Source organism: Marmota monax, unplaced genomic scaffold, assembly GCF_021218885.2.
Source record: "Marmota monax isolate L192 unplaced genomic scaffold, Marmota_monax_Labrador192_F-V1.1 WCK01_AAM20220418_F8-fsc00001, whole genome shotgun sequence".
Taxonomy (NCBI): Eukaryota; Metazoa; Chordata; class Mammalia; order Rodentia; family Sciuridae; genus Marmota; species Marmota monax.
Window position 1 is genome coordinate 25,657,930 of NW_026693777.1, and position 22,245 is coordinate 25,680,174.

The 22,245-nt window shown below is 37.3% G+C and overlaps 1 pseudogene; it reads left to right on the plus strand.

Moving 5' to 3' along the window:
- LOC124104681 (dehydrogenase/reductase SDR family member 7-like) lies at nt 1-21,737 on the plus strand (annotated as a pseudogene).
- The last annotated feature ends 508 nt before the right edge of the window (nt 21,738-22,245 follow it).

The window sequence follows — 22,245 nt, forward strand, 5'->3', positions numbered from 1 at the left end:
ATGCTCCGATTGAAGGGAGCCTGTCAGAAGAGGATGCAGGATTCCAGTGGGATCGGTGCAGTGCAGAGCAGGGTGAGCTGACACCATCACATCCCTTGTCCTGAGGAGAGTAGGGTCTATGAAGACCCAGGCTATGGCAGGCCACTGCTGTGCCCCCAGTGCCCAGTACAGAGGCATCATTGTAGTTGTAATGTAGGACACATGAGGCTGGCACTGAGGAATTATCAGGAAGCAGGTTTATTGGCTGCAGCCAGGTCTACATGGGGTGTGGGGTGCCGAATAAGCATCTAGACTTATTCCAGTTGTTTCTTCAGACTCTAAGTATCTACAGACACAGCCTAGACTTGTCTCATCTTTGCTGAGTGCCACATCACAGCTGATTCATGGTGAGGTTTCTGTCAACTGAAAGTTGACAGAAAGTTTTCCTTATATGTGTGGTTGATTTCCCTTTTCATAATCTTGTCTTGTGCTATAGATTTTTCTGGATCAATGTAATATCTCAATTCAGTTTCCCTTAAAATTCACCTTGTGAATCATGTGACCCTTTTGCCATGTGACACCCTATACTACCTTTGGGCTCTGAGAGGGTCTCTCTCAGCAAGGAAGTCCCCAAGACCTGCCCCTCCTTGGAAGGACTCCCAGCCTCAGAAGCATGAGCTGCGCAGGCCTCAATTGCTTGTGAAACACTTGGCATTCTGCCTCGGCCACAGAAATGGACCATCCCAGACCCAGAGAACCCCAAGAAGGGCATGTGACCCTGTCAGCTCTTCAACGTAACCCAGAGAGATCCACGCCAGACTTCTGTCCTCCAGAACTGTAAGATAGGAAACCCTGTGTTGTTTTGGGACACCAGGTGGCTGGTGATTTTTCACAATAGCCATTGAAAAAACTCGTACAAGAACCTATATCCCTGGTTGAGAAGAAATGTGTAGAACTTGGGGTGTAGCTCAGTGGTAGAGCACTTTCTTAGAATGCTCCAGGCCTTGAGTTCCATCCGAACACAACCAAACAACAACAACAAAAAAAGAAAAACAGAAAATCCACCAACCACAGCCATAATTTTGAGTACTGATCTTCCATGCAGGTTTTATATGAATTCTATGTCAGTGCCACATTCTTTATACCTAAGAAAATCCAAACCCCAGGTGAGGTAGACCGTTTGAAAAATATTCATATATTTGAACTTCATATATTTGAAGCTAATCTTTGCCCCCTTCCTAAATATCATTCTATTTGGAAGTATGAGAAAAGAAAGTTCCCGTAGAAACCTGAAGAAACCTACATTTCCTGGGCTTGGAAAGATCAGCTAACAGAATAACATCACATCTGAAATATGAACTGAACTGAAAGGCTCTTAATTTCCTTTCTCTGAGGAAGAAGTGGCAAAATATTTTTATGTTTTATATTGTTCGCCTACATATTGATCAGTCTCTCGTTATCTGTTCAAAAATACATTTAAATTCTCACCCCAGTGTAAAGGATAGCATAATTCTACATATACCTTATCAGTAACAGGTTACTTTCACCCAACTACAAACTATTAAATACATAGATAAGTCTGAATTCAATTTTTTAAGAACAAATAAAGTGTTTTAAAAACAAAAAGACTGTATTTGTTTATTTATATATGTAGTCCCTGGGTAACCAATGCTCAATCCTCTTAATCATTAGAGAAGTGCAATTTGAAATACCAATGTTTGGACATATTTAATTATCTTTGCTCAAAGATGATATCATGATATAACTAGTAACCCACAAATAAAAAGCTGAAAAAGATGGCCTAACAGTTTTAGGCTCTTTGAGAACAGCTTGGTGAAGTCTTTCCCCAAGCTTGGCATTTTAGAAGTCTTACATACATGGGGAACATAAATATGTTCAACATACAAAGAAGACAGTAAAAATTAGCATCACAACTACCGAAGTCATATGTGTGTGTGTGTGTGTGTGTGTATATATATATATATATATATATATATATATATATATATATATATAAAATGCACATATATTTTCCTTTTGAGATGAAATTCAGAATCTATTGTTCTTTAGAATAACTATAATCTCATGGATCAGCATATAAGAGATTTACATTTTTTATGTTTTTAAAAATTGTTATATATGACAGCAGAATGTATTACAATTCATATTACACATATAGAGCACAAAGTAGAGTCATACCATTTGTGTCTTCATACATGTATTTAGGGTAATGATGTCCATCTCATTCCACTGTCTTTCCTACCCCTTTGTCCCCTCCCTTCCCCTGCCTCCCCTCTGCCCTATTTAGAGTTCATTTAATCCTTCCATGCTTCCCACCCCCAACCCCATTATGAATCAACCTCCTTAAATCAGAGAAAACATTCAGCATCCAGTTTCTTGGGATTGGCTAACTTCATTTAGCATTACATTATCCAACTCCATCCTTTCATCTGCAAATGCCATGATTTTGTTCTCTCTAATGCTGAATAATATTCCATTTGTGTATATGCCACATTTTCTTTATCCATTCATCTACCGAAGGGCCTCTAGATTGGTTCTACAGTTTAGCTACTGTGAATTGTGCTGCTATAACCATTGATGTGGCTGTGTCACTGTAGTATGCTGTTTTAAAATCCTTTGGGTATAGACCGAGGAGTGGGATAGCTGGGGGCACTGGTCATTTCTTATGGTAGTTACCCCTCTACTTCTGGGACCTGCAAATCCTGCACTGGCAGAGAAGCTAAACCCTGTCAGCCTCTCCTTGTTGGTGTGAGCAGGATTGCTTTCCTTTTATCTGTAAGATCATTAGTGCAAACTCTTACATTTATTATTATGCAGAGGATGCTTTACTATGTCCTATTTTGCCCTTAAGGCATTTATCTAACTTATGTTTTTAAATTTCATTTTTCTTATTGACATTATGTGTTGTATTTCAAGGTTAGAGTTCAGGTAAATTTGTTTTGATTCTTCTTTTGATGAACAGAAATAGAAAGCAACCGTTGATGCCCAATTGTTGATTCTTGGTGGGATTTGTAGAAAGGGCCGTGGTGTTTTCTCATATGTCACCTGCAATCATTGGCTTCCGGCTTCTATATGCTATTTACTATAGATGCTGAGCTTCTTCCTGATTCAAAGCTTAAACTACAATTTTCTAATGTGTGTAAAGCAGCAGCTAACCTTTGTGAGCCTACTGCAGAACAAACAAAACTGAACTTTCAAAGAAATTGCTCTATAGTTTTTGTTCCTTATAGCTTCTAGATTAATCTTGATTTCTGACAGAGTCCGTTCTAAAGTACAACTGTCTATATTCGAGTTGAAGCAACCCATCCATGTCTGGTGAAACCAGCCAGCTTTTTGTCTAAGATGTTGCCATATGACCAGTGCATGAGAGAAAATTTCAAAGAGCCACCCAGAAGTGAGTCTGTTTGCAATTCCTGTTCTAGAGTGTGTGTTAAATTGAGAGTAGCAAGGAGCATAGTGGATCTATGTCATGCTGTCCCTACTAATTTTTTAAGTGCTTTATTTAGAGAATGGCAATTTATTTATTTTTTTAAAATAATTTTTTATTTATATATGACAGAATGCATTACAATTTTTATTCCACTATAGAGCACAATTTTTCATATCTCTGGTTGTATGCAAAGTATATTCACACCAATTCATGTCTTTATAAAAGTACTTTGGATAATAATGTCCGTCACATTCCACCATCATTTCTAACCCCATACACCCTCCTTTTCCCTCCCACCTCTCCCTTTCTAAAGTATCTCAATTCCGCTCATGCTCTCCCTTCCTACCCCACCATGAATCAGCCAGCTTCCTTAATAAGACTCCTTGGCACAGGAATTAAAATCAAGATGAGATGGGCCCAAACTAAAAAGTTTCTTCTCAGGAAAAGAATCTGTGAGGTGAATAGAGAGCCTACATCTTGGGAGCAAATATTTACCATTCGCACATCAGATAGAGCACTACTCTCTATGATATATAAAGAACTCAAAAAGCTAAGCACCAAAAAACCAAATAACCCAATCAATAAATGGGCCAAGGACCTGAAAAGACACTTCTGAGAAGATGATATACAATCAATCAACAAATGTTCATCATTGCTAGCAATTAGAGAAATGCAAACCAAAACTATTCTAAGATTTCATCTCACTCCAGTCAGAATGGCAGCTATTATGAAGACAAACAACAATAAGTTTTGGCAAGGATGTGGGGGAAAAGGTACACTCATACTCTGCTGGTGGGGCTGCAAATTGGTGCAGATTAGGGCCTATTTTTTCTTCTATTAAACGCAAGGTCTCTGGTTTTATTCCTAGATCCTTGATCCATTTTGAGTTGAGTTTTGTGCATGGTGAGAGATAGGGGTTTAATTTAATTTTGTTTCATAAGGATTTCCAGTTTTCCCAGCACCATTTGTTGAATAGGATATCTTTTCTCCAATACTTTGTTTTTTGGAGAAAAAAAAAGCAACAAGAGTTGCTTTTTTTTAATCTAATATAAGATAATTGCAATTTTGTGGGTTAGTCTCTGTGTCCTCTAGTCTGTACCATTGTCTACTAATCTGTTTTGGTGCCAGTACTATGCTGTTTTTGTCACTGTTGCTCTGTAGTATAGTTTAAGGTCTGGTATAGTGATGTCACCTGCTTCACTCTTTCTGCTAAGGATTGTTTTAGCTAGAGAATGGCAATTTAGAAGGAAAAGATATACTTGTTTTGCCTTTTGACCCTGACCAACAGAAGTTCCCAGGAGTGGCAACTAAAGCCATTCTCCAGGAGTTTGGTAGGGTAAGTAGCAATTTATATTTATACAGCATTAACAGCATCACTGTGTCTGGCTTTGAAATAACCAGAAAGGATATTTTGAATTTATGGTGATCTTGGGGACATGGGATCTATGATCTGAGGTCAGGCCTATGAGTTGAGCTAATCATTGAGTTTTTTGTCTTTAGGTAATTAATACTTTTCACACTTTAACAATTACTAATTGTTCCCTATAAAACTAAAGGTAAAAATTCACTGCTATTTTTTTATGACATATATTAGTTTCCATTAAAAGTCACATAAAATGGGAGTACCATAGTTGAATTCTGGTTATTTTATTATGTTTCTATAATTACCTTCTAAAACTATACCATTGCTTCCTTGAGTTTTTTTTTCAAGTTAATTATATAAACAATAAGACTAGTAATTCCATCCATAGAGCAACCCAAAAGCACTTTTTTTTTTCTGATTTTATTTTACTAGATTGATGTTCAACAATGCTGAAAAATCACAGCACCCTTTGATTGTGGATAGCAACTTGGATGTGTTCAAGGAGCTAATTGAGCTTTACTACTTAGAAACAGTGTCCTTGACAAAGTGTGTTATACCTCACATGATTGTGAGGAAACAAGGAAAGATAGTTACTGTGAATAGCCTTTTGGATATTGTACCTTCATCAGCCTGCAGTGGATATTGTGCCAGCAAGCATGCTCTCTGGGTATCATTCCTTGAAATCAACTCCAATAGAACTAACTCAAATGTGTATGTGGGGAATGTGGCCATCATTAGAACTGGACAGTAACATGGGGAAATAGAAATAGAACTTTAGTATAGAATATCCCCAGTTGATGATATAAGACATACTTGTTTTGCCTTGATATAAAAGACTTGAGCCACACATATTTCAAACCTATCCAGCATATGTATATTGAGTACCTTCCTGTGCTTTCCAATGCAACCTATAAAGATAGGATTTGTGTTTTTTTTTTAATTTTTTATTTTTTAGTTGTTGGTGGACACAACATCTTTATTTGTATGTGGTGCTGAGGATCGAACCTGGGCCGCACGCATGCCAGGCGAGCGCGCTACCGCTGGAGCCACATCCCCAGCCCGTGATTTGTGTTTTTATGAAGTGTAAAAGTCTAGGGGCTGGGGTTGTGGCTCAGAGGTAGAGTACTCACCTAGCATGTGCGAGGCACTGGGTTCGATCCTCAGATCCACATAAAAATAAATAAATAAAATAAAGGTATTATGTCCAAGAAGTATAAAAGTCTACTCAGCATGTCACTCTTTACCTTATCCCCATTCCTGTCCATCCTCTAGAAAACTGGGGATCCTCCTCTCCTTTCTTCTATACAGACTTCAGGATGTGTTTTCTTCCTGCCTTTTCTGTGGCTTCTTTTCCTTCCCTTTTTTTACTTGCTGTCTATTTTACGTGGTCTCATTATATATCCCATCTGGATAATTAGTCCTGGGCCTGATATCCCTCTTTAAAAACCTTGATTCTGTTCGTTCTAGTTTGATTGGAAGAAGACCTAGTTAAGGCAGAGGCTGGGAGAAGAGCTTGATTTTGAGTTTCATGAATTATGAGGTATAAATATGGGAATTGATTTAAATTTTAATGATGACTTTAGAGTGCATAGAACTCATTAGATGAACTCATTAGGCCAGTAGGAGAATAAATAAACGAGATGAAAATTTATGCTTGATACTTCTAAAGGTCAGTTTGAGTCAATGTTTCACCTTTGGAATAGTGAGATGCAATAGTTGCACGGTTGTCTTACTCTCACGAGCTTTGGTTCTTTAGGATATCTTCTCTCTGCTCTGAAAAACAGACAGTTGAAGTGATGAAGATGAAGAATGAAGCACTGATTTCCTACTATTTAGAGATGGGTTGTCAGTCACTTCCTGTAGAGCAGCTGGGCAAACCTCAAGTGGGCAGATGTGGGAGGGTGGCCACCCGTCTGTTGGCACCAAGCGTCTCATAAGATTTGCGGGATGCTCTCCATAAAACATCTGGCCTGCCTCCAAGGCTCTCTGTTTATTTACTGGATTTGATCTTCTGATATGATGTGGTAGGTTATGATGCTAGTTAGTTATAAGGGTAGTTGAACATTGAGGAGAGGAAGCTCTTTGTGAAGAACACACTGTGTCTCAGATTCCCAGCAAGTCACAGAATGAACTTGTTTCACTGAAAGGTTTACATGTTGTAGTTGATGGTATTTCCAATAAGTTGTTTGAACCATCTTAAGAGAGAGGTCTCAGTGTTTGATGAGTGGCTCGCTTGATGTCTTTTCTGCTTTTGCTATTGAGAGGTAGAATTTAAAGGTTTGAGAGCTCTTCATTTGTTTACAAAGCATCCATTTCTCACAGGCACTCTGTCAGTCTCAGATGGCAGGAACCCTCCTAACCCTCATGAGGCCCAGGATTAATCATGCAGCTTATGGCACCTCATAATTTGTTAGGGGGTCAGCATTTGAGGGCTGGTAACTGAATTATGATGTTGGATCATATGTGAGTGTTTAGGTTTTTACTTTTGTTTTGGTACTGGGGGATTGAACTCAGGGGCACTTGGCCACTGAGCCACATGCCTATCCCTATTTTGTATTTTATTTAGAGACAGGGTCTAACTAAGTTGCTTAGCTCATCACTTTTGCTGAGTTTGGCTTTGAATTCATGATCCTCCTGCCTCAGCCTCTGGAGCTGCTAGGATTACAGGCATGCGCCACTGCACCTGGCAGGTGTTTAGGCTTTTTAATAGTTAACCTGGCTTCATAACAATGTTGTCTTGGAAAATTCCTAATTTAGGATCAGAAATGAAGAGAAGTAGATTTCTGTTGACTCCCTGTTGATCAGTATGCTTAAGTCTAGAAGGTCTAGCTTGTTTCTACAAATGTCATCCAGTAGGTGATCATATTAAAATTTTAAGTGGCCAGGTATATGTCTGCTGAAATGAAATCTTCCTGTTAATATAGTAATGTAATTTGAAAAGGTTGAATTCTTTCTCTGTGATGAATTTCTGTGCAGCATTCATCTCTCTGTATTTCCTATAGCCCCAAACACTGGCATTTTAGATGACTCTGAGGAATAAAGAGAAAGCTCACCCTAGTGATTTCTGGAGAACATGCACTTGTTTTGGAGCAGAGAGATGAGGATTGCTATGAGGAGGGTGTATCAGAACCTTCTGTGATAGTTTCTTGCTGGTTCACGGTTTGCCAACCATAAAATTCATTGATGGCAAGAGCCACTACAAACAAGGTGGCTAACTGCTTATATCTGGCAAGAGCTGAGAATGTCTTTCATGGATCACCCCTGGACTCATAGTGGAAAATGCCTAACAAGTTTGCATGACTATACTACCTGTCCTTTGCTCAGGTATTTCAAAGCATATTTTGATAAATCACAAGATATGAGTGTGTATTTTATTTTGTTTCTTTTTTTCCCTTTGTTTTTCTCATTTTTTTTCCTTTTGTATCTGTTAGGGATTTTTTTAATAGTCTTTGACCTGAACTTACCAAATATGCAAGCATAACAGTTTCTAACATTTGGCCAGGATCTGTCCAGACAAATATTATGAAGAATGCCCTAGCTGAAGAAGTCACAGAAGTAAAAATTTCTAGTTTGGAAATAATTGGAATGCTTTATTAGTTATATCTTAGTGCTGTATTACTTCGTTTCAGGGTTTTTAATATCAGAACTGCTTTTATGTCAGAAAATTTAACTCATAGAATTATGAAAATTGCTAAAGTTAGCTAAAAGTGCGGCTCACGGCACCTCATAATTTGTTTTGATTGGGATTGCATTCTATTCACCTCGCTGATTGTTTCCTGGCATCCAGTTTAAATTAAGGCTAATGAAATTAATCAAATACCACTAATAAGTAGTCTGCCATTATGTATCCACTATTGTGTAACAGGGTTTTTTCCCTGTTAATAAATGTGCTTTGTCTTTTATCCCCATGTTTCCATGATTCATTGAATTTCATTTGCCAAATATATGTCACAATAATGTTCTTTTAATTCTGATTTGTTAATGATGACAGATTGCAATTCATTTCATATTACACATATAGAGCACAATTTTTCAAGATACTGGTTGTACACAAAGTATTTTCACACAATTCGTGCCTTATACATGGACTTAGGGTAATGATGTCAAACTCATTACACTATCATTCCTAACCCCTTGCCCCCTTCCTTTCCCTCCCTCCCCTTTGCCCTATCTGAAGTTCCTCCATTCCTCCCATGTTCTCCACCAATAGCCATTATGCATCTGCATCCTCTTATCAAAGAAAACATTCAGCCTTTGTTTTTTTGGGGTTGGCTTGCTTCACTTAGCATTATAATCTCCAACTTCATCCATTTACCTGCAAATGCCATGATTTTATTCTCTTTTAATACTGAGTAATGTTCCATTGTGTATATATAGCACAGTTTCCCTATCTATTCATCTACTGAAAGACATCTAGGTTGGCTCCATAATTTAGCTATTGTGAATTGTGCTGCTATAAACATTGATGTGGCTGTGTCCCTGTGGTATGCTGTTTTCAAGTCCTTTGGGTATAAACCAAGGAGTGGGATAGCTGGGTCAAATGGTGGTTCCATTCCCAGTTTTCCAAGGAATCTCCATACTGCTTTCCAGCTTGGTTGTACCAATTTACAGTTCCACCAGCAATGCATGAGTGTTCCCTTTTCCTTATATCCTTGCCAACACTTATTGTTGTTTGATACTTGATAGCTGCCATTCTGACTGGAGTGAGATGAAATCTTAGAGTAATTTTCATTTGCATTTTTCTAATTGCTAGAGATGTGGAACATTTTTTCATATATTTCTTGATTGATTGTATATCTTATTGTGAGAAGTGTCTGTTTGGTTCCTTGGCCTATTTATTGATTGGGTTATTTGGTTTTTGGTGTCAAGTTTTTTGAGTTCTTTATATATCCTAGAGATTAGTGCTCTATCTTATGTGCTCTATTTGTTCCCAAAATGTAAGCTGTCTATTCACCTCACTGATTGTTTCTTTTGCTGATAAGAAGCTTTTTAGTTTGAATTAATTCCATTTATTGATTCATGATTTTAATTCTTGCCCTACAGGAGTTTTATTTAAGAAAGTTGGGGCCTAATCCGACATGATGGAGATTTGGACCTACTTTTTCTTCCATTAGGTGCAAGGCCTCTGATCTAATTCTTAGTCCTTGATCAACTTTGAGTTGAGTTTTGTGCACAGTGAGAGATAGAGGTTTAATTTCATTTTGTTACATGTGGATTTCCAGTTTTCCCAGTACCATTTGTTGAAGAGGCTATCTTTTCTCCAATATAAGTTTTTGGTGCCTTTGTCTAATATAAGATAACTGAAGTTATCTGGGTTAGACTTTGTGTCCTCTATTGTGTACCATTGGTCTACAGGTTTATTTTGGTGCCAATACCATGCTGTTTTACTTACTATTGCTCTGTAGTATAGTTTTAGATCTGGAATAGTAATTCCACCAGCTTCATTGTTCTTGCTAAGGATTGCTTTGGCTATTCTGGGTCTCTTATCTTTCCAGATGAATTTCTTTATTTTTTTTATAAGCATTTTATTTTTTATTTTATTTTATTTTTTTATTGGTTGTTCAAAACATTACAAAGCTCTTGACATATCATATTTCATACATTAGATTCAAGTGGGTTATGAACTCCCATTTTTACCCCCAATACAGATTGCAGAATCACATCAGTTACACATCCACATTTTTACATAATGCCATATTAGTAACTGTTGTATTCTGCTACCTTTCCTATCCTCTATTATCCCCCCTCCCCTCCCCTCCCATCTTCTCTCTCTACCCCATCTACTGTAATTCATTTTTCTCCTTGTTTTTTTTCCCATTCCCCTCATAACCTCTTATATGTAACTTTGTATAACAATGAGGGTCTCCTTCCATTTCCATGCAATTTCCCTTTTCTCTACCTTTCCCTCCCACCTCATGTCTCTGTTTAATGTTAATCTTTTCCTCCTGCTCTTCCTCCCTGCTCTGTTCTTAGTTGCTCTCGTTATATCAAAGAAGACATTTGGCATTTGTTTTTTAGGGATTGGCTAGCTTCACTTAGCATAATCTGCTCTAGTGCCATCCATTTCCCTGCAAATTCCATGATTTTGTCATTTTTGAGTGCTGCGTAATACTCCATTGTGTATAAATGCCACATTTTTTTTTATCCATTCGTCTATTGAAGGGCTTCTGGGTTGGTTCCACAGTCTAGCTATTGTGAATTGTGCTGCTATGAACATCGATGTGGCAGTATCCCTGTAGTATGCTCTTTTAAGGTCTTCAGGGAATAGTCCAAGAAGGGCAATATCTGGGTCAAATGGTGGTTCCATTCCCAGCTTTCCCAGGAATCTCCATACTGCTTTCCAAATTGGCCGCACCAATTTGCAGTCCCACCAGCAATGTACAAGAGTACCCTTTTCCCCACATCCTCGCCAGCACTTGTTGTTGTTTGACTTCATAATGGCTGCCAATCTTACTGGAGTGAGATGGTATCTTAGGGTGGTTTTGATTTGCATTTCTCTGACTGCTAGAGATGGTGAGCACTTTTTCATGTACTTGCTGATTGATTGTATGACCTCCTCTGAGAAGTGTCTATTCAGGTACTTGGCCCATTTGTTGATTGGGTTATTTGTTATCTTATTGTTTAATTTTTTGAGTTCTTTGTATACTCTGGATATTAGGGCTCTGTCTGAAGTGTGAGGAGTAAAAATTTGTTCCCATGATGTAGGCTCCCTATTTACCTCTCTTATTGTTTCTCTTGCTGAGAAAAAAACTTTTTAGTTTAAGTAAGTCCCATTTGTTGATTCTTGTTATTAACTCTTGTGCTATGGGTGTCCTATTAAGGAATTTGGAGCCCTACCCCACAATATGTAGATCGGAGCCAACTTTTTCTTCTATCAGATGCAGAGTCTCTGATTTGATATCAAGCCCCTTGATCCATTTTGAGTTAACTTTTGTGCATGGCGAGAGGAGGGGATTCAGTTTCATTTTGTTGCATATGGATTTCCAGTTTTCCCAGCACCATTTGTTGAAGATGCTATCCTTCCTCCATTGCATGCTTTTAGCCCCTTTATCAAATATAAGATAGTTGTAGCTTTGTGGATTAGTCTCTGTGTCCTCTATTCTGTACCATTGGTCCACCCGCCTGTTTTGGTACCAGTACCATGCTGTTTTTGTTACTATTGCTCTGTAATATAGTTTGAAATCTGGTATTGCTATACTGCCTGATTCACACTTCCTGCTTAGAGTTGCTTTTGCTATTCTGGGTCTTTTATTTTTCCATATGAATTTCATAATTGCTTTATCTATTTCTACAAGAAATGCCGTTGGGATTTTGATTGGCATTGCATTAAACCTATAGAGAACTTTTGGTAATATCGCCATTTTGATGATATTAGTTCTGCCTATCCATGAACAGGGTATATTTTTCCATCTTCTAAGATCTTCTTCTATTTCTCTTTAGGGTTCTGTAGTTTTCATTGTATAAATCTTTCACCTCTTTTGTTAGGTTGATTCCCAAGTATTTTATTTTTTTTTGAGGATGTTGTTAATGGGGTGTTTTTCCTCATTTCCGTTTCAGAAGTTTTGTCACTGATATACAGAAATGCCTTTGATTTATGCGTGTTGATTTTATATCCTGTCACTTTGCTGAATTCATTTATTAAACAGTTTCTTTGTAGACCCTTTTGGGTCTGTTAGATATATTATCATATCATCCGCAAATAGTGATAATTTAAGTTCTTCTTTTCCTATTTTTATGCCTTTAATTTCTTTTGTCTGTCTAATTGCTCTGGCCAGTGTTTTGAGAACTATATTGAATAGAAGTAGTGATAGAGGGCATCCCTGTCTTGTTCCAGATTTTAGAGGGAATGCCTTCAATTTTTCTCCATTCAGAATGATGCTAGCCTGAGGCTTAGCATAGATAGCTTTTACAATGTTGAGGTAAGTTCCTGTTATCCCTAGTTTTTCTAATGTTTTGAACATAAAGGGATGCTGTACTTTGTTGAAAGCTTTTTCTGCATCTATCGAGATGATCATATGGTTCTTATCTTTGAGTCTATTGATGTGGTGAATAACATTTATTGATTTCCTTATATTGAACCATCCTTGCATCCCAGGGATGAATCCTACTTGATCATGGTGCACAATTTTTTTGATGTGTTTTTGTATCTGATTCGCCAGAATTTTATTGAGGATTTTTGCATCTAAATTCATTAGAGATATTGGTCTGTAGTTTTCTTTCTTTGAGGTGTCTTTGTCTGGTTTCGGAATCAGGGTGATGTTCGCCTCATAGAATGAATTTGGCAGAGCTCCCTCTTTTTCTATTTCCTGAAATAACTTGAAAAGTATTGGTATTAATTCTTCTTTAAAGGTTTTGTAAAACTCTGCTGAATACCCATCCGGTCCTGGGCTTTTCTTGGTTGGTAGTCTTTTGATTGCTTCTTCTATTTCATCCATTGATATTGGTCTGTTCAAATTGTGTGTATCCTCCTGACTGAGTCTGGGCAAATCATATGACTTTAGAAATTTATCGATGTCTTCACTATCTTCTATTTTATTGGAATATAGGTTTTCAAAATAATTCCTAATTATCTTCTGTATTTCTGTAGTATCTGTTGTGATGTTGCCTTTTTCATCCCATATGTTAGTAATTTGAGTTCTCTCTCTTCTTCTCTTTGTTAGCATGGCTAAGGGTCTGTCAATCTTATTTATTTTTTCGAAGAACCAACCTTTAGTTTTGTCAATTTTTTCAATAGTTTCTTTTGTTTCCATTTCATTGATTTCCGCTCTGATTTTAATTATTTCTTGCCTTCTGCTACATTTGCTGTTGTTTTGCTCTTCCTTTTCTAGGGCTTTGAGATGAAGCGTGAGCTCATTTATTTGTTGGTTTTTTCTTTTTTTGAGGAATGAACTCCAGGTGATGAATTTCCCTCTTAAAACTGCTTTCATTGTGTCCCATAGATTCCGATATGTTGTGTCTGTATTTTCATTTATCTCTAAGAATTTTTTGATTTCCTCCTTTATGTCTTCTGTAACCCATTGATCATTCAGTAACATATTGTTCATTTTCCATGTGATGTAGGATTTTTCCTTCCTTCTTTTATCATTGGTTTCCAGTTTCATTCCATTATGATCAAATAAAATGCATGGTATTATCTCCACCCCTTTATATTTACTTAGGGTTGCCCTATGGCATAATATATGGTCTATTTTTGAGAAGGATCCATGTGCTGCTGAGAAAAAAGTATATCCACTTGATGATGGTTGATATATTCTATATATGTCAGTTAAGTCTAGGTTATTGATCGTAATATTGAGTTCTATAGTTTCTTTATTCAACTTTTGTTTGGAGGATCTGTCCAATGGTGAGAGAGATGTGTTGAAGTCACCCATAATTATTGTGTTGTGGTCTATTTGATTCTTGAACTTGAGGAGAATTTGTTTTATGAACGTCACAGCACCATTATTTGGTGCATAAATATTGATAATTGTTACGTCTTGTTGGTGAATGGTTCCTTTTAACAGTATATAATGTCCTTCCTTATCCCTTTTGATTAACTTAGTCTTGAAGTCGATTTTATTCGATGTGAGGATGGCCACCCCTGCTTGCTTACGAGGACCGTGTGCGTGGTATATTTTTTCCCAACCTTTCACCTTCAGCCTGTGTATGTCTTTTCCAATCAGATGTGTCTCCTGGAGGCAGCATATTGTTGGATTTGTTTTTTTAATCCATGTTACCAGCCTATGTCGCTTTATTGGAGAGTTTAGGCCATTAACATTTAGAGTTACTATTGATAGATGGTTTGTACTTCCAGCCATGTTTGATTATTTATGTTTTTTTTTTTAATTTAGTTTGTTTCTCCATGATTAGCTTTCCCCCCGCCCTCTGTCTTTACTGAGGTACTTCCCACTGATGGTTTTGGTTATTGTTTTTCATTTCTTCCTCGTGTAGTGTTTTGCTCAAGATGCTTTGCAATGCTGGTTTTCTGGCTGCAAATTCTTTTAACTTTTGTTTATCATGAAAGATTTTTATTTCGTTGTCGTACCTGAAGCTTAATTTTGCTGGATACAAAATTCTTTGTTGGCATCCATTGTCTTTCAGTGTTTGAAATACGTTGTTCCAGGATCTTCTCGCTTTCAGCGTCTGTGATGAAAAATCCGTTGTTAACCTTATTGGTTTACTCCTGAATGTAATCTGCCTCCTTTCTCTTGTAGCTTTTAATATTTTCTCTTTGTTCTGTATATTGGATATCTTCATAACAATGTGTCTTGGCGTTGGTCTACTGTGATTTTGTATGCTCGGTGTCCTGTATGCATCTACAATTTGTATATCCGTTTCCTTTTTTATTTCTGGAAAGTTTTCTATAATTATTTCATTCAGCAGTTTGCTCATTCCCTTGGTTTGAACCTCTATACCTTCCTCTATCCCGATGACTCTTAAGTTTGGTTTTTTTATGTTATCCCATATCTCTTGGATGTTTTTCTCGTGATTTTTTACCAGCCTTTCTGAGTTGGCTAGACTCTTTTCAAGATGATATATTTTGTCTTCATTATCTGATGTTCTGGCTTCTACTTGCTCCACTCTGTTAGTGATACTCTCATTTGAGTTTTTAATTTGGTTTATCATTTCCTTCATTTCTAGAATTATTGTTTGATTTTTTTTATAATCTCTGTCTCCTGATAAAGATGCTTAATTTCTTCTTTTACCTGTTTATGTAATTCATTTTTAATGTGTTCTTTCACTGTTTGAATTTGCTGTCTCATATCTTCTTTAAGGTTCCATTCCCTCTGTCTAAGGTATTTCTTGAGTTCTTTATTTGACCACTTGTCTGATGCCTCTAGGTCCTCCTGAATATTTAGGCTGTCCTGCATTGTTTGTACTCCTTTTCTTCCTTGCTGTTTCATGCTGCTCATGTTACATCTTGTTCTGATTGACTGCTGAGTTACTGTTTACTCCTATAAATTTATTTGATGCTTGGGAGGAAAGGTATTAGAAGGGAAGGGAAGAAGTCACTAAAGAGAATGAGAGTAAGCAGGTAGAATTCAAGGAAGGGGGAATAAGGAAATTGAAAAGAAATGAAAAGACAAAAGAAAAAAAATAGAAAAGAAAAAAAGAAAAAAAATTTAAAAAAAATTAAAATTAAAAAAATAATAAAAAATTTAAAAAACAACAAAAAAATGAAAATGAAAAAAAACCCGAAATTTAAAAAAAATTAATAAATGCAGTCTTAGAGTTTGATTAACTTCTCTTCCAGTAGGTATGCAGTCTTAGAGTTTGATTAACTTCTCTTCCAGTAGGTGGAGCTCTTCCCACCGGGCCAAGCTTCTCCTCTCAATATGAGGGAACCAATCACTGTGCAGCAGCTCCTTCTCCCAGACTGGGCGGGTCTCAAATCCTGAGTGCCTAGGGCCTTCTCTTGTGTCTAGTCACTTCCCCACTTTTCCTCAAGCCAGGCCCCGCTCACTGGTGATGCTCACCAGAATACTGGCTACATGCCAGGTCTGTTGCTCCCGGGAGCCCTATTTTCATGAACGACTGGGCACACTCTCCCTGTTTGCCATTCCCTCAGACCCAAAGTTTGTAGAGCTTGGGCGTGAGAACCCTCAGCGAATTTTGCTTGCCCTCCGGTAGCTACGCCCCCGGTAGCTGGTGCAAGAGACCTCAGTTGTCAGCACTGGTGGGAGCGGTAGCCGGGAGTTCCGCGCCGCGGGTCCCGCGCCACTCCTGATTCCCTTGGTCTGGCTATCGCGCTCACGGGAGAGCTGGGAGGGGCCCTTAAGGTTTCCCCGCTGTGTGGAGAGGGAAGGCTAGGGGGTTACACACCTGTTGCCGCCAGTTTCAATGGAGTTATCTCCTCCGCCACATTCTGGTGAAGTCAGTTCTCTGCCATGGTGGTATCCCATGCAAATGGCGACAGTTTGTTCCCTTTGCCGGGTGACCAATGCAACGGGTAGGTCCTGACTGGCTCTCCCAAGCCCTGTTTCAATCCTGTGGCCACTGCCTATGAAGGCTCGGTTGGCATTAACCTCCGTAGTTTCAGAAGGGCCGACCAGTTGTTTCAGTGGGATCATTTAGTGCTGAGTTACAGCAGTTTGTCTGCGAGAAGCAGGCGAACGGGAACTTGAATTCAGCTGATCCGGGCTCTGTGTGTGTTCTGAGAGGCCCAGACTGTTCGCTCCAGATCCACGTCAGCTCAGCATTGCCTAGTGATCCTGAGCAAACAGCATTTAGACGGTTTACGACTCCCTATGCCCGCACAGCTGAAGAGGTCAGAGACTTGATCTCTCTGCGCCCGCTGCCATGTTGGATCTCTTTCCAAATGAATTTCATGATTGCTTTTTCTATTTATATAAGGAATGCCATTGGGATTTTGATTGGGATTGCATTGAATCTGTATAGTGCTTTGATAGTATGGTCATTTTGACAATATTAATTCTACCTATCTAAGAATAAGGAAGATCTTTCCATCTTCTAAGATCTTCTTTCATTCTTTAGGGTGTTGTAGTTTTCATTGTAGAGGTCTTTCATCTCTTTCGTTAGGTTGATTCCCAAGTATTTTATTTTATTTTTGAGGTGGTTTTCCTAACTTTGAGTGGATTTGCACTGATGTACAGAAATGCCTTTGATTTATGGGTATTGATTTTATATCCAGCTACTTTGCTGAATTCATTTATTAGTTCTAGGAGATTTCTGGTGGAATGTTTTGGGTCTTCTAGGTGTAGAATCATATCTTCTGCAAATAGTGCTAATTTGAGTTCTTCTTTTCCTATCCATATCCTTTTAATTTCTTTCATCTGTCTGATTGCTCTGGCTAGAGTTTCAAGAACTATGTTAAATAGAAGTGGTGAGAGAGGGTATCCTTGTCTTGTTCCAGTTTTTAGAGGGAATGCTTTCAAATTTTCTCCATTTAGAATGATGTTGGCCTGGGGCTTAGCATAGATAGTCTTTACAATGTTGAGGTATGTTCCTGTTATTCCTAGTTTTTCAAGCATTTTGAACATGAAGGGATGCTGTATTTTATCAAATGCTTTCTAGATGATCATATGATTTTTATCTTTGAGTCTTTTGATGTGATGAATTACATTTATTGATTTCCATATGTTGAACCAACATGGCATTCCTGGGATGAATCCTACTTCATCAGATGCTATCTTTTTGATATGTTTTTGTATTTGATTTACCAGAATTTTATTGAGAGTTTTTGCATCTATATTCATTAGAGATATTGGTCTGAAGTTTTCTTTCTTTGATGTGTCTTTGTCTGGTTTTGGAATTAGGGTGATATTGGCCTCACAGAATAAGTTTGGTAATGTTCTCTCTTTTTTCATTTCATGAAATAGTTTGAGAAGTATTGTGCTATTTCTTCTTTAAATGTCTTGTAGAACTCAGTTGTGTATCCATCCAGTCCTGGGCTTTTCTTGGTTGGTAGAATTCTGATGGCGTCCTCTATTTCCTTTCTTGAAATTGATCTGTTTAAATTGTGTATTTCATTCTGATTTAGTTTAGGCATATCATATGCCTCTAGAAATTTGTTGATGTCTTTGATATTTTCTATTTCACTGGAGTAAAAATTTTCAAAATAATTTCAAATTGTTTCTATATTTCTTTAGTGTCCATTGTAATATTTCCTTTTTTATCACAGATGTTAGTAATTTGAGTTTTCTCTCCCCTTCTCTTCGCTAGCATGGCTAATGGTTTATCAATTTTATTTATTCTTTCAAAGAACCAACTTTTTTTTGTCAATTTTTTTCAATTGTTTCTTTTGTTCCAATTTCATTGATTTTAGCTCTAATTTTAATTATTTCCTGTATCCTACTGATTTTGGGGTTGATTTGTTTTTTTCTTTCTAGGGCTTTGAGATGTAATGTTAGGTCATTTATTTGTTGACCTTTTCTTCTTTTAAGGAATGAACTCCATGCAATAAACTTTCCTCCGAGTACTGCCTTCATAGTGTCCCAGAAATTTCTATATGTTTTATTGGTGTTCTCATTTACTTTTAAGAATTTCTTAATTTCCTCCTTGATATCTTTTGCAACCCATTGTTCATTCAATAGTGTATTATTCAGTCTCCATGTGTTGGAGTAGCTTTTATTTTTATTTTATCACTGATTTCTAAATTCATTCCATTGTGGTCTGATAGAATGCAAGGTAGTATCTCTACTTTTCTATATTTACTAAGATTTGCTTTGCAGCATATTATATGGTCTATTTTAGAGAAAGATCCATGTGCTGCTGAGAAGAAAGTGTATTTGCCCATTGATGGATAATATACTCTATATATGTCAGTTAAGTCTAAGTTATTGGTTGTATTATTGAGTTCTATAGTTTCTTTGTTTAGCTTTTGTTTGGTAGATCTATCTATTGATGAAAGAGGTGTGTTAAAGTCATCCAGAATTATTGTGTTTTGATCTATTTGACTCTTGAACTTGAGAAGACTGATGAACGTAGATGTTCCATTATTTGGGGCATATATATTTATAACTGTTATGTATTGTTGATGTATGGTTCTGTTAAGCAGTATGAAATGTCTACCTTTATCCCTTTTGACTAACTTTGGCTTGAAGTCTACTTTATTTGATATGAGGATGGAAACCTCTGCTTGCTTACATAGCCATGTGAATGGTATATTTTGTCCCAACCTTTTACCTTCAGTATGTGGACATCTTTTCCTATGGAGATGAGTCTCTTGGAGGCAGCATATTGTTGGATCTTTTTTATTTTTAATCCAATCTAACATCCTGTGTCTTTTGATTGGTGAGTTTAAGCCATTAATATTTAGGGTTATTATTGAGATATGATTTGTATTACCAGTCATTTTTATTTTTTTTTTTTGATATTTAGCTTGCCTTGGTTTCTCCTTTAGTTGACTCTTCTTTTATTGTAGGTCTTCCCTTTGTAGATTTTCATTTCCTCCTTGAGGAATATTTTGCTAAGGATGTTCTATAGTGCAAGCTTTCTTGCTATAAACTTTTTTAGCTTTTGTTTATCACGGAAAGTTTTTATTTAATTGTCAAATTTGAAGCCTAATTTTGCTGAATATAAGCTTCTTGGTTGGCATCCATTATCTTTTAGAGCTTGGTATATGTTGTTCCAGGATCACCTGGCTTTGAGAGTCAGGGTTGAAAAATCTGGTGAGATCCAAATTGGTCTTCCCTTATAAGTAACCTGATTTTTCTCTCTTGCAGCCTTTAAAATTCTATCCTTATTCGGTATGCTTGGCATTTTCATTATATTAAATTATATTTCAAAATATAATTTTCATTATATTACATTTCATTATAATGTGTCTTGGTAGATCTATTATAATTTTGTACATTTGGTGTTCTATAGGCTCTGGTATTTGGTTTTCCAATTCATCATGCTTGGGAAGTTTTCTGATATTATTTCATTGAAGAGATTGTGCATTCCTTTGGTTTGAATCTCTGAAACTTCCTCTATTCCAATAAATCTTAAATTTGGTCTTTTGATGGTATCCCACAATTCTTGGATGTTCTGTTCATGATTTCTTGCCATCTTCACTGTGAGGTCAACTATGATTGTATATTTTTGTCTTCATTGTCTGAGGTTCTGTCTTCCAAGTGGTCTAATCTGTTGGTGATGCTATCTATTGAATTTTTTAATTGGCTTATTGTTTCTTTCATTTAGAGGATTTCTGTTTGGTTTCTTTTCCGTGTCTCTATCTCTTTCTGGAAGTAATCTCTTGCAACCTGTATTTTCTCTCTTATTTCTTTGTTGTTGCAATTGATTTTTGCCTGTATCTGCTCATTTAGGTCATTCTTTAATTCCCAAATCTTTTTAATTATGTATATTCTGAACTCCTTCTCTGACATTTCACCTACTTCACTATCTCTGGATTCTATTGTTGTAGTGTGTTGGTTTGTTTGAGGCACTTTCCTCCCTTGTTTTTTCACAATGTCAATGTGTCTTCCTCTCTTGTAGTGTAGATCTGAGGTATTACAGCTTCTGCCCTTGTCTTATAAAGTGCCTACAGGTTACTAAGACCTCTCTTTTAAGGGAGAGATCAATATTATAGCACTCAATGTACCCAGTGTGCAGCCATGTATCAGTTAGCTTCCATTTCTACATTTACACTACATTTTTTTTTTTTACTATAAACAGAAATGATGAGTTCGGTTATCTTCAATCATATAATCAATAGGTTTGTGTAATGATTAACAGTTTCTGATGGTCAAAGGTGGACTGGGCTTTTGGCTGAGATGTTTATGAGGTAGAATATGAGAATATAGAAGTATTAGATTATATGACTAGTGAGAGGGATAATTATAGGAAGTTGGCTGTTAGTAGGAGAAACAAGAGATAGGCAACCCTATGCAAGACTCCCTGTTATCTCAGCAACAGGATAACCATTAGCACCTCTACTAGATAAACCTCTGGTAAAGCCAGAACACAGGGACCTTGGTGACGTCTTACTAGGTCCTTATTGTTGTCTCTTGATAGAAGCGGCAATATCCCAGTTTCATGGCAGTGGCGGCCTCAAGCCTGTATGTTTCCTGATGTTGGGCTGTGGAGCCATGCTTTGGTGAATAAGGAACTCCAGTGTGGGGTGGTTCTCAGTGTGGAACTCTGGGCCACAGTGGCATGGGATGGGCTGGTGGGCTGAGGGGATTTTTAAGGGGAATATGACCTTCCAAAAGGATGTGACTAGTTGGCCTTTGGGTTTTTCTAGCTTAAACATTGCATGGAAAAGCTTGGAAAATATCCAGCATTCATGTAATTTTAAACTTTTCTTAGATTGCAGACCACGATGGAATTTGGTGGCATGGCATGGCCACTAGTCATTGTGTATGGCTGATGTTAATTGCCATGGGCAATGATTTAAAAGAAGTTTGGATTGCAGAACATCTTATTTTGTTGGTGACATGTTTGTGGCAATATATACCAACATTGTTCTGGTAGATGACCAGCAAGTTATGGAAGGAAAAGATTGTGGTAAGAACAATTTAAATATTTCTTAATATCAGGTATCAAACTTATAGGAAAGTATGAAATCCTATAGTGAATAAAACATTCTTGCTACCTCTCCACTTATTTCATGATATTAAAATGAAAAGTATAACAAGTATTCCATCCTCGAACTTATCTGAATGTTCACTGTATATTTTGACTAGTCTTGGAGAAATGAGTTTTCTATAAGGTAAAATCAAACCAAAGGTTGCCATGTTTTTTCTACACTTACTGTTTGACCATTTTATGTGTACAAGTGCTCTTTTCAGACTGTCTCTCCACAGTAAGTCCTACCCTTCCTACGAGTCTCTTGGGTAAGGGGTCACCTCTTTGAAGTGATCCCTGGCTTTCCCTCCCACCTCTCCCCAGGACTAGGTACACAGGAGGGCCTGTGCTTCCTTCTGTCAAAGCACCCACTGCATTGCTATGACAGGTCCATGTACACTCTGCAGGACATGCTCCTGTTACCTCATTCCTGACTTACTCTGCATGTGTAACATGTGCCTGT